At 34.1% G+C, this 14,676-nt stretch overlaps 1 protein-coding gene across 1 annotated transcript in view; it reads left to right on the plus strand.

The window, feature by feature from the left end:
• Positions 1-5,414: 5,414 nt before the first annotated feature.
• Positions 5,415-14,676, plus strand: part of LOC135079362 (synaptic vesicle glycoprotein 2C) — a 38,112-nt gene continuing 28,850 nt past the window's right edge. The window contains exon 1 of the mRNA XM_063974004.1: positions 5,415-5,560. The gene's annotated coding sequence lies outside the window, so the exon portion shown is untranslated. The remainder of the gene's footprint in view (positions 5,561-14,676) is intronic.

Genomic DNA, 14,676 nt, shown 5'->3' on the forward strand with positions numbered 1-14,676 from the left:
TATACATTATGCTTATTTTGGTAAATGAATAGGCTAATGACATAATCGAATTAATTTTTCGGACATTATACGTGTAGCATATGATAACTATATTTTTACATAAGATGGTTAGATATTATAATAAATGATTATCGTAATAATTAGCCTAATTGTATTACGGTTAACGATCACTGGTGCGTACTGAACTGTTGAATGTTGAAGAGTTTTAATAGAGGTTAGCCACAGACCAGTTGTTTGGGAGGTTGTTAATGTAATGTTTAGTGTTTAATTATTATTACTTTCGATTTATCTTCCGCTAGGGTAAGTTGACGGTTTAATATTGTTTCGTCTGGTCATTTGCACACCTACCGTTTCGTAGGACATGCTCGATGCATGAGTTTATAATCTCTCTACTTTTTATAATATTAAGTTGAATAAGTTGTACATATTATTGTTAAGTTAGGGTGGTTGGTTGTTTTATTTGATATCAAAATTATAATATATTGCGCGCCGCGGGGACGTGATGTCCGCGTCGTCTCTGCTTGTTTGTGATGCACGCTGACGCTGAGTTTGTCTCGCTAGCCTTGATCTTTATTGTGATTCTAACAGAGAACAAAGTTGTTTTTGTTTCTAATTTATTTGTACAATACTGTTAATCTTTACACTTTTTTCCGTAGCTATCTTATATATGATTTTTTTCATAATAATTATAAGTGACCTTCGTAGTTTTTCATAACTTTATGGTGTTTTTTAGTATTTATATGAAGTCGGACAATAGAATATGAAATATGTTTATGCGATTGATCCCAAAATCAAACACGTTTGTCCACGCAGCAGTTCTTGCCTGGCGTGCTAGTATGGTGATGAACTATGTCAATTTGCCAGTGGACGTTATTATTTCTACTGAAGTAGTTAGAACACGGTTATATTTAGACAAATAAAATAGAAAGCACTTAGACAATTTCATATTACGCTAATAATGTTGTTGACAGAAGATAATAAACATGTTCAAGATTGAAAATATTTTATACTCACTGTTCAATGATGTTTGTCGCTTTCACTTGCACGTACCTACATAAGTCATCTCTCTGCCTTTAGATAATAACAATCTAATATAATTATTGTACCATAGATTTCTTCTACCATAAAACAGATAGATAAATTGGTAATTCCACTCATGTACTTAATTAGTGAAAGAAATAGATTTCCATAGTCAATAGAGTAAGTTATAAGATTCCCCATTCATAAGGCTTTTTCGTGTGATTGTTTTGAAATACAGAGTTTTGAAGATTAGTCAATAGTGGGAAGCGAGTTCGTAAAACACAGAAATTTTGGGATCAAAATTACAAAACACCTATCGGCAATCAAAAGTGTAAACACTGTAATATCTGTAACAATGTATATTTAGACTTTCCATACATTGTATCGTAATACCGTAATACTTAGTATACATGTGAGGCGCATTTTGTTATCTTCGCGTATTATTAACGCCGCCATTACAGATGTTACAGTTCCAGAATCTGTTACAACTTCAGTTGGTATATGAGCAGCTTTATTATTTATATGTAACTATCATTTAAGATGCCATTTGTTGTAACTCATGTTTTAATATTAAATAAAAATTTTGGATCAAAACAATGATTTTTGTCTTTTCAAACCTCAATGTTGCCATTGTCATCTTTAAAAAGTAAACTAGTCTTGAACTCTATAGATCGTGTCATCCACGATGACGTGCCCCACCAATTTTTGGTCGAGGGAAGCGCGGGGTGCGGAGAGTTTGATCCGAGCAATCCGAGCGTCATTATTGAAGCGTGCACTCATGGATAATTTGGCGTGTACCGATAACACTCAAACATTAGCGGAAGATGGAGGGGCGCGTCTTCGTGGATGACACGATCTATAGCAAGTGCATAATATTCTTATAATAGTCGGTTGTCTAATTAGGCTGCTGCTATAGCCAGATGAGCAGCGCTACCTATGTAAACAAACACGTTTGGTTCGGCGAGTCTCATCACAACACACCAGCTCATGTTCTCACGCTGCGTATGACACAGCATTAGTCGCGAACGCTCGACAGGCCTCATCATACTAGTAAACAATTGTCAATAGGTTCATACACCTCGTTAATCTCCTGTCGTTAATTATCCCTCCGAGTATTTGATATTGTTTTTATTAGTTGTGCTAAAGATTTTGGATTCAAAATATGGATCATTCGACAATCGTGAGTATTTTTTGACACATGGGAATCATGGGGATGTGCTTTTCATGTAACGTGTGACCAATCAACTAAAAAGCTCCCCATCTTTCATACTTTACATTCAATAATCATGTAGGTAGGAAGTAAGTTACAAAACATGGTTATTTAGTTAAGGATATGGATTAGCATAAAATATTCATTGACCCTACCAATTTCTCGACTGCCACTCTCGATGTTGTTAAAAATGTAACATGAAATTTTAATTAAATTCTTTGGCCTTTCTTAAGTCCTAATTATACGTTAAAAATGCGATTATATTATTTCTTTAGTATGTAGACGATAACAAAATAGATACATAAACGTCTACGACGCTCTCGTGCGTTCTACACGTGACACTTTTTGTAAATGGGACAACAACCTTCATGTATAGGCATAACACGTTTTAATTCTATTTAAAAAAAATGATAATAGTTTACTTAGGTATATACCCATTTACTAGATTAAGTATATAGTACTCGTATATAATAAAAGGGTGTCAGTTACTCCAGACTCCTTTAATCCGCTTATTTAATTTCCAACTGATTGTATAAAACAAGAGTAACCTTTCACGGGTGTCCCATTTAATGTTATACATAGAGTCAAGCTGAAATCAAGAGGGAAGCGAAATATAAATACTCACAGGACTATCACCAATGAATTTTCCGTAGTACCTACCCATTTGCATTCCTACAAATACCTTCCGGAAAATGCTCTAGCTTTAATGTGCTTCAAACAGCATTTTTTTAAACTTTCCATGAGCTGTCCTAAGTACTTGTAGTAAACTAAACAAACCACTTCAACTCTCGTATTCAATGAGAAAATTAGTCGGCCCGCATCAATTCAGCTAACTAACAAGCTCTTCGAAACACATTGATTGATTTGTCCCCAAAATAAATCTGGCTTTACATAAAAGTTTGAAAGTAAAAATCTTAGAAGTTAATCATTTATAACACCTGCCCAGGTGCTTTAGCGGCGCTAGTAAAGATTTTAGTTTATCACAAATTTAGTTACAATAGAAGTAATGAATGTTACTGAAAACCTTTTTTATTTCGATTCTTTTTATTCTGTTTTGAGATGAAAATAGGTGTTTTTTATATTTACTTAGAAGTTACTTGCCCCTACCTGTAAATTTAAAACGAATGAATGTCACTAACGAAGCGAATACGATATCGAATTTATAATGATACATTGTCTACAAACAGTGGAATATGCCCATCTTCCGTCCAATTGTTGACCACAGAGTAAGTAGCCGAGTCTCGGACGATCGCAAAGGGCATTTAAAGCGTTTATCCCACTGATTCCCACTGCATCAGCTTACGTGACTAACCACACGAATATGTGGTGCGACATTAACTACTTGGTAAACAATAATTTTGATATAAATAAATATTATCAGTATTATAATACCTTTGTTGTAGTCCAGTAGTTATCAAAAGTTGAGCATCCATGTCGTGATATCTGAGGTTCGATTCCTGCCGTCACGGCATAAACTGAGTATAAACCTCAGATCATAGAAAGGTATAAACTGAGCAGATGCCATTTTGGTGCGTGTACCTACTTACTCTGTTTTTTAATGTTGAAGTTGTTATTTATTTGTAATGCTTTTAATACTCGCATCAAATAAATACTTTCTTTCTTTCTTTCTATTTTGGATGTTTGTCCCAACTTTGGCTAGGAAATCGCAGACTTTAACGAACACGATAATCTGAAATTAAACAATAACTGAATCAGTGCTTTGGAGGATATCAAACACGTGTATTAGCTCAACGATTGAAACAATGAGAGTTTATAAGCTAGCTCTAAGATACTTTACTGAAAAAATATCCAGACAGAAACATACCGTTACTGTAAATTTGCAAAGACGATTGTTTGAAAGAAAATGTTAGTCAAGTATTCTGCAGGTTCGATTCGAATCCGCGACTACTGTAACAGTAGATGTACTACCTACTAATACCACAGAATATTATTAAAGTACTTTGAAACAAAATCTATTTATTTATACCGGCACGGGGCTGTGACCTCCGTTGTTCACTTCACACGATAAAAGTTATATTGAAAGTATTAAAACTAGAATCAACGATTTCATTATCAATTTAATGATGCGAATAATTTAATACCCTTTGTTTTTTGTAATGCTTTGTTTTATTTTTGACTGACTTTTAAATGCTTTTTAGTACATAAGCTAACGACCTTCTTTTCTACGACAATTTTTGGATAAGTCACATAAAAGTTAAAAGCGAAGTGTTTTGTACCTTAGTCGGAAAATATTTTTTTCATATATTGTATCATCAAAAATCCGTTTTCTTTCAATTGGTACCTACCAACTACCAATAAGTAACGTAGATGTAGGTACAAGAGTCCTTTTACATTCTTCGCCCGTTTCGTTGGCTTGAGAAACCGGAAGAGGCCGATTGTCGGTGAACTTAAGAAGTGTCTCGTTACCTTATTTCTTCCTAACACGAGGTACTGCTGTAAACTTCCGTCGTGATTGAGGATGTAAACATTCTAATCAAATAAATGCTCTACTATCCAGAAGTGACATGTTAATCGCTCTGTACACAATCGTTCGACAATGTGACTCGATGTTTCCTTATTAAGTGTACCTAATTTACTTGGAAATATACTTTGGGAATTTTGATGGGTACTTTTACTGAAGTTCTGCAGTGGCATAATAAAAGGAAGGTGATAAACTAGCTTCAACCTAGCTCTCAGCTTCGTTCGCATGGATTTCGATCTGATAGAAGTCTCAAACTCAAGTCATTACCAAAAGCAGATAAAGTAGTCTACACTATGAGCTATCATCATTATCACCATTTCATAGGACGTCCACTGCTGAACATAGGCCTCCCCCAATGATTTCCACAAAGCCTGGTTGGTAGCGGCCTTCATCCAGCTACCAAAAAATTGGTGTTTTTCCGTTAAAGGAAATTCTAAAAAAATAGAATAGTTCTTCTAGTTTTCACTGCCCTCAGGGCAGAGGTCACTGCCCTACGAGAGATTTCCAAGGCGATCGCATACAATGCGAACCTGCATGAGTAATGTAGATCATAACAATGAAATTATTTCATAAAACGAAATGATTTAGGGTCGAGTCAGCAGGACGTGCAATCCTGAGCCAATCGTGCGCCGCCGGACCGCCTGCGCAGCCCACTGCCCCTCACAACTATTATATTACGATCGCACGTCGCACGCAGAGTAAACACGCGTATTTTCAATCTCCATCTAGTGGTTAAAAGTGCCTGATTTGCTCTCGCTAAGGCATGAAAACTTATGTAGTGACCATCTGTAGGGAAGTTCCGAACAAGAGCGCTTTTCACTTCGCAGCCTGGGACCAATTATGCACGTGTGAGTATAGCCTTAAGTTATCAGTTTTAATGCTAGTTCTGTATTCTAAACACTATCTTACTCGAAATTATATCTTCCTTTCTTTAATTATCTTAATTTATTAACCGTTTAGATAACATAATTACATAATAAAACAGGCATAGCTGGGCACCGTTAATCAAATAGTTAACTTCGTTAATCGTTAAACCGTTACTAAAAAATTACCTTCGTTAAACGTTAAAACGTTACATTTCGGAAGATTTAACGCAAGTTAACGTTAATCGTTAATCCGTTAACACGTGATAATAAAACGAAAAAAATAATTGTATGCAAGGTTCAAATAATTTCGAAAGCTTATATCGTGCATGGAATTTATTCCTCTTTAATGTTTGCGCTACAAGCTTTCGAAATTATTTAAACCTTGCATAAGTACAATTATTTTTTTCGTTTTAGTACAACTGCCTTTCAGAATAAAAACTTGTTTTAAAAAAAAAGTTTTTCTAAATTATAATTTTATTATACACTTTTTAGTTGTGGGGTACTTGCGCCGGTTTTCCTCCTGTTTTCGTCCATTTGACCGACTTGCACAAACAAATTATACGGAAAATTAGAATACAAACCTAACTTTCTGTTTCTGTCTCTTTCTAAGTAACAGTTCTGCCTGCATGAAAATGTAATTTGACAAGTAATAACTCCAAAAAAATCTACGGAAGTTGCTGCTGCACACAGGTGAATGGAAAACGTCGTCAAGTTAGAAAAAAAAACGTGCCGGTAGGGAACTTTCATGGTATGTTAAATTACTGTTTTAGCTACTTTACGTAATGTTTTTGGCACGTATGTCTAATTATTAGCATAATAAACACTATTTTAAGGGTTTATTAAAGTTTTTGTATAGAAATCTTAGATAATTAAGTGGACTAATACTAGCATAACAATTTTGCAAGATTTTGGTTTTCGTCCACGTGGACGGAAACCCTGACACCTAGTTAATATTTTTAATAATCATTTTACTTCAATGGACCTACAAAATACAATGTTTTTTCTTCCAATATGATCTTTACTGCTATTACATAAAACATTTTAGTTTACGTCCACTTTTTAACAGTGATAAACCCATAAAAACCGTTAAAAAGATGTGGACGGTGGATGTTTTCGTCCATGACTCCATGAACAAGCACTGGGGTCGACGAAAATTAAAATTAGCTATTCCTGTAGATTAGTTTTCGTCCATGTGTCCTTCGACCTATTGCAATATTTTCCTAAATTTAGGTAAGAAACTTATTTAATTATTTTTGATATCATTTGAAAACTAACAAAATTACCTTTCAAATGATATACCACAATCCATAGTTACTGTATTGTAGAATTGGTTTTAAGTTAATAATTCAACTGCACCCTTTTTTCTACACAGTGGTCGAAAACTAGCGTACACTAGGACGAAAACTAGTGAAATCGCCTCTTTTGCATAAAATATTTTTTATAAAAAAACCCGTGGTAGGTATTTACTTATTGTCAAAATATAATATTAACGTGAAGTACCCAGACTATATAAGGACTAAAACGACATAAATGATACATATGAGTAGGGGTATTTTAAGATATTCATTTCGCATCACAAAGTTGGCAACTCCGATAAATTGGACGAAAACTAGCGCACTTACCCTATCTCATTCTCAACTCAATCTCAGAGCCTTGGTACAAATACAATTTAGCACCAAAGTGCTCGAAAAGGCAAATCCAACAAACCCAAACTCGATAAGTTTCCACCGTTTCGTTTAGGAATTCCTATGACCACCTCCTGACTCCATCATCAGGACCCTGGACATCATCTAGTACTAAAGTGCTCGAAAATACTAATCCAACGAATCCAAATTCGATGCGATTCCGCCGTTTCATTTAGGAGTTTCTATGGCCACCTCCTGACTCCATCATCAGACCAGCTCAATGGTACCATAACATTGCATTGTCATCGTACTTACATGAGTATACCAAATTTCAGCTCAATCGGTTGAGGACAACTGGTCTTAAATTCAGTTGTAAATAAACAAAAAAAAAATCATTTTTTATATCGTTGCGTTATTTAGTGATCTACAAAAACTGTTGTTTTGGGTTCTAGAAGTTCTGGAAGCCCGAACGTACTTGTCAGAATGCGTTTTTCAGCGTGCCTGCTATATCTTTTTGGTAAAAAGTAGGTACTGGATTAACGATTAACGGACTTAGGATAATTTAACGGAAGTTAACAAGTCCGTTAACATTTTTTAAAGTTAACTTAAAAGTTAATCCGTTAATACAAATGTTAACTTCGTTAATTAACGATTAACGGATTAACGAGTTAATGCCCAGCTATGAAAACAGGATAAATTTAATAAAATCCTCAATATGCACGACATTTTTCAATAGAAAACATTTTGAAGCCATAAAAACCATAGGTTCTTAAGTACAACATTAACAGACTATCAATACCTAAACTACAAGAATTCATTGTAAATTTATGAATTCTGTACATCCAAAATTGCTTTCACGTTTACAAACACTCTAAACCGTTTCAGCTCTTATCATTGACATAAAACTCTACGTAAGTGACTATGTTCTGTTGCCTCTCGAATACAAAATATAAACTTGTTTTTTTATTTTGAGTTAGTAGATTCCGTAATTTTGCGTGTACCTAAGCTTAGTTTCGGAAAAACAATGGTTGTTTGGTTTGCCGTTGTCTTGTAGGTACAAGTTCCAAATAAATAGTTGCTAATGGTAGCTTATTTAGCTGATTCATGCGTCTAGTAGTGAACCTGTCATAATGAAGACACCTTCGTGACAAACATAACTGGCAATGATCCCATTTACGATAACGAGTGCAGAAATTGTCACGAATCATCTTCAGCTAAACGTCGGTTTCCTCAAATTCTTAAAGCTACAATAGTCTATTGAGCATCACTGTTGTGGAAAGATCTTGAAGTAGCTTCATTGAAGTTAAGTTTTTGAAATAGATCTTACCTAATAACTAGAAACCCTCCAATATCCTGAATTATCATGAGAAAAGAGTTTCTCGTACCTACGATTCGACATATTTAACAAAAGCAGTTTTTCCTGTTGCAATAAAACTTAACTAAATGTAATGTTACTGAACCTAAATAAATAAATGAATAACAAACACAAATCTAGAATAAGAAAACCAAAACATCACTATGAAATTAAGTTGCATGCATGTTTTCTAATTTGTAGTAGTTTGTTACTATAATGATAACACAAAAGCTAAAGTTAACTACAAAAAAAGATTGCTTACTGTTGAGAGAGAGAAAATAAGAGTTTGGTGTTTTATAATTTAAATTACATTTAGGTACATCTGTTGTGTATCAAAATAACCTATTTCACTGTGCAATCAACTAAAACTTAGATAACTCAAATTACTATTAACTTCAGGTTTTACGAGACTGACAGTATGTATTGGAACTGACTGTTGTTACTAGATCTTTCCCTCTACCAGCATCTCTGATTAAGAGAGACAGATAGTGCCGCATCAAACGATCAGTGGATCCGACCCTCGGACAGAGGTGACCTCAGTACCTCTAGCATGAACAACTTTCATTTTCGAATCGTTTGCGTATTAGATAAAATTCGAAACTCAATCTTCGAATTAAACGATAACGTGACAATTCTGATTCTCAAAATAAGTTTCGTGCAACCTCATACTAAGTTCACTTTACGACACGTTCACAAGGGCGCTGTTGTAGTTTTCTTACTAAATCTTTTGATGGCGATTCGAGTACGCAAACGATTTGAACTCGAAAGTTTTTCGTGCTAGCCGTACAGAAGTAGGAGAGTGATGTGTGTATGAGAATTTAAGAAATGTATAGGAAGCGGTAACTCGGACAGCCCCTCGTGATGTCGCGTTGAGCACGCTGCGCCCGCGAGCGATCTAGCTTGCCCAGGTATTAGCCACGCTTCACAAGGGCTGTGAATTATTTTTAAAATATTTTATAATATTATAACAATAAATGTTAATAATAAAAATACCATTAGGTATATGGAGAAAGTAAAAAGTATAATCTAAAAAGTATAGGTTGATTGCTTCAACGAATGTAGAGTTCTTGCAAGTACGTAGGATATAAGTACTGCTAATGTGAAAATTGGATTAGATGATAAAGTATTCCAAATTATTTTTGTTCTATACAAACCAATCTAATGATTATTGAATAGTGTTCAAAAACAAATAAAAATATCAATATTTGTATCGTATGACGTTGATGTCTTTTACATAGGACAAAAGTTTTTTTACGAAAAATGCCACATTTTCAACCAAAAAGTCACATAAAATGATTTTGATAGGTATAAACTATAAATACAATGACGAAGCCCAAGTTATCGAAAAATGTATCGGCAAATAGAATAATGTAGTCAGCCCTAGTAACTGCGGACGCGTCGATGACGGGCGACCGCCGAAATCGCGCGCCAGGCGGAACACTCCACGCTGCCGTTATTGATAAATTGCTGCCGCGTAAAATTGACGCAGCGGCAATTGTCCGCTGCTGCAGCCTGCGTACGCACAATGTTGCGCTAGCTATCATGTGCAGGACACGTGACTGCTGGAGAAATTTTCCTGCTCCCTAGACAAAGTTTCAATCGCGACTTTTTCGATTTCGAAATTGTTTAAAGCGAAGTAACTACTTATGAATACACCGGAGCGAAGCAATTTCGGAACTCTTATGCATAATAAATAGTGACCCAGAAGACCCAGTCAACATGGCAGATTCCCTCAAAATATTTATTTATCCAAGCGTATTTTTATTCAATTTGGGAATCAATTAACTTTATTCTGTGAAACAAATTCGAAAATGAAATTGTATAGAATCACTCAGTCAGATCTCAAACTACCAGTACCCACTCCAAAGCGTTTTCATGAGAGAAGTAATTAGGACTCTAGCGTTTTCACGAGAAACTGCGAAGGTCTTTTCTATCACTTTTTATGGGCTGGCGGCTGATGACATCCTCTATTCTGTATCGTAAGATACACTAACCAGTCTGCAGTTACCTCACGATGTTTTCAACAACAAACTGCGTCATACCCTCGTCACAACTCTAACTAGGACATCTAATAAATTCAGTGACCGTGTATAAAACGCATGACCTCGATGATGAGCAGAAATCGGGTAATCACGGTAAAGACAGATGTCCAAATTGCCCTAAAGGGACCAAACTTCCCAAATTAAGTAATCTTTGAAAACTTAACGACAATGTTATTGTTTATGGAATAAATGACTATGACTATGACTTTAAAAAATTTGCACAGAATCTAAAACGAAGTAATGATATTTTTGCAACTTTCATAGGGTCATGTTCATGTGCTCTACACATGACTGTAAATATTCTCCCACTTCATGGAATATTCCTTAAAGTGGAAACTTCAGAATTGTATTATATTTCCTAATATCTACCTATGTTATTTGAGTGTCAGACAGAAATAGTCTCGTATGGTAAGGTTAGCATTGTTTTTGCAAGATAATATGTTGCAAGGGTCCGTGTATCTTTAGCATTCTAATTTAAGGTCACCCATCTTATGGTTTTCGCCTACAAATTCATGCTAGATTAGTAAATAAAGTTCATATTTACTTTCAAAAGACACACGCTTAATACCATAATAATTTTAAATAATGTAATCCTTGAAACATACTCGTTCCTGCTACTTTATCGTCTCGAAGTAAACATTCTAAATCGATTACTTACTTGCACTCTAACAATAGTCTACAGCTAGTTAAATATTACTATAACAATGTAATGCATACAATTAATGCATAATAATAATAAAGCACGTGAGAAAATGTAAATCTGGTCGTAGAAATTTCCAACTTTTCCAAGTAAAAATCAAATAACATCGACATTAGAATTGTTCAATTGGTGAAAAGAATCAGATGGAATGGAAATCACTTCTTACATAAACATCTGTTTCTTTGTTGACAATATTTCTATACATTTTCAAAAGATACTTTACTTAATAGTGCTAAGAAATGCTGAAACATCGACATTGGAGTGACATAATGTATACAGGTATAAACTAACTGGGTTCGTAATTCTACGTAGCTGGCTTACAATCTGCATTTCGTTTTCTACTGTCTCAAATTTTATGTGAAGTATGGTATAGGTAGAGATGATGGCACGTCATACTTAACTTTGTGGCACTAATTTTCATATGCGCAAATTTTCAACAAAATGTTAACAGATGGATGACTGGAAAACCCTTTCTGTCATTTTGGTTGAACCAGCTGTCTTTTTACAAAGATTTCGTTATTTGAAGTTGTTAAAAACAACAGATATTTTACATGACATTTAACATTTTAGATATTTTAACAGTCCATTGAAAATAAATTGAGGTAGGATATTTAAAAGTATTCACATAATTGAATAACTTTTTTATATAAAGAAAAACAACTTGTAAGTACGTATTATTTTGGTGACGTTTTGCATCTTTATCTGTAACGATAAGCTCAAACTCTTCGTAAGTTCAAACAAACAACATTAATTAAAATACGTAGCCGTAATAATCACTTTTCAAACATTTTAACAAACCTCAGTCTTCAGCCCACACATTAACTGAACAAACAAACACTGAATCTTTTTCACGTTCTGGAGAATATGTTATCATAATCCTAAATAAGTAATAGTTACACGTGGATTTGAAAACTATATCTGATATACTTATTAACATCTTACCAAGGTGATAAATATTTTGCAATGTCGACAATAATGGGGTCACTTTAAAAGTAAAATTAGTTTAGTAGGACAATACAAATGTTTTATTTGCCAGTACCTACTTACGCTAGCACATTTAACGGAAGTCCTTACCAATTTGCGACCATTATCTATGCCAGATTACCACATGATGAATGACTTTTTAATGATCGAACTCGAAATTATTAAGCAATCTCGTGACAAGTTCATTAAAGTTCATGAAAAAAATACACCAATTTTCACCGGAAAGAACAGTTTTCTGTATTCCGCCGGTGAGACACGAAATCTTTACGCAAATAACGTTTAAGATGTTTTACGTAGTATTTACTGAAGGATCGACGTTGTTGATTTGTCGAGGCCTCCGTCATAATATATAGGAATTCAACATGTTCACTCGCTCACACTCTCTTGAGAGTGTTTTCAGAGGCGACTCTAGTGTTAAGTTCATTTCATTTCCAAAAGTTTTCGTTCATAGCCACTTCAGTGGCGGAACATTCATCGACCGAATCGACGCAGGCAGGAGAGGCACATCAGACCGCGACGGTAAGTCCTCGATAATTGGATGCGCACGCGGCGCTCTCGTTAGCCCCCGCCGCCCATTAGCACGGTTACTCATCCTCAATACCAAATTGCACAGTTCGGCTAAACTCACTGCCTTTGTCAAATTACTTTATTTGTAAACGACTCATCGGGATCTTACAAGTTACAGAATTTAAAAAATTTAAAGGTAAATTACGGGTTTTAAAGTGAAAAAATAAATTCTAAAGTAAATAACATCGAACATTTTGCCACAATGTTAAAACCTTCGTTCTTTGTTGATCAAATGAAGATACAAGTGTACAAAACAAATACCAAACGTTATCAGAGAGTAAGTCATACTTTTCCTTCTTACTTAAAAAATGTTACTTAGTTATATCCATTGAGTTTCATTATTTTTAACTGTAAAGCCCATCCAACTGTAATTTCATAATTATTTTCCACCAAATAAGAGTTTTGGAACATTTACACCTACCGTGGCATCAGCATCACGGACTCTATTTTGTTAACACGTCATCCAAAACTCTTTTGATCTATGTGAGAAGACAGAACATACTAGATTTAAAACCTTGTGATTTCTTGTGCCTAAGTCTTTGTAGTTGTTTTTAGGTAAAGGATATTCATGAATTGAGCTATTAACTCTTGGGATCTTTCTCAAGGATATACTTCTTTTAATGGCTTATTAATTAACATTTGGAGATCTAAGATTAATTAAAGCAAAAAGTTATTACGTCAAACTATTGGTGCTTATATGTATATTTTTTGTAGTAGGTAAATGACTAAATTTACTATTTTCTTACGTCATAAGCATTGTTTTGAAATAATAGATTATATTATTGATTGATTACTTTTTATAGTGATATTTAAAAACAAGATCAATAGAATCTACAAGGTTCTATTTAATAAAAAACATACACCAATCATGCGCAGGCTGTAAAAAGATATTCGTAAAAGAACATTGTCACTGCATAATATGTATTTAACTACTATTGGACCTCATTATCTTTTTACCCCATAGATTTTTTTAATAAAAGTGCATAACGCAATATCCTTATAACATTTATTTTTATGAATGTAATATTAATTCCCATTAAGTAATATCACATAATAATAAAATGTACCTACTACGTATTATTAATTTTTTCTCTTACTCTTTATTACTCGTGTTATGATACAAGCAAACATACCATATTTTATACTAAATTAAACATAGGCTATTCAGCGTTGGCATGAGTTATTGAGATTAATATCTGCAACTTAAATAAGGTTAACAAATATTACAGTTTTTGCTCTTCATTCTGTAACTTAGTTCTTGATTTTTTTTTGCAAAGATTTAATCACAAAATTGAAACAATAAGTATAAAATTTTTCTTATTCTTATTTAGGGCAATTTTTACAAGAAAACAGTAGGTATAAAGATACCTAGTCAATGTTTTCCTGAAAGCTCGAAAATCCTTTTTGCGGTTCAGTGCTATTATGATCCTAAACAGTGCATACTTAGTTGATTTTTTCACAGAAATACCAAATAATTCAAAATTTAAAAATAATAAGGGGCCGTGATATTTTGGCGTGTTTCTATTCGATTTACCAATGTATTTAATTGTTGAATTTCATGTAGGGAACACTGTTCTTAACGAGTTCGACTCGCACTTGACCGGAGTTTAGAAGGCACGTATGTTTTTGTGGGCATGCATGTAAGTAGGTTACGTAGGTATTATTTATCTATCTCAGTAGGTACCTAAGTAAAGTACTGATATCGGGAATTAAGGAAATAGGTATTACCTATACCTATCTGCTTAAGGAATATTTTAAGGAAAATTAAAGCGATTTATTTTGTGCCCAAATTGCTTGCATATCGTCTGTATAAGCGCTTATACAAA

Source organism: Ostrinia nubilalis, chromosome 16, assembly GCF_963855985.1.
Source record: "Ostrinia nubilalis chromosome 16, ilOstNubi1.1, whole genome shotgun sequence".
In the NCBI taxonomy this organism is placed as follows: Eukaryota; Metazoa; Arthropoda; class Insecta; order Lepidoptera; family Crambidae; genus Ostrinia; species Ostrinia nubilalis.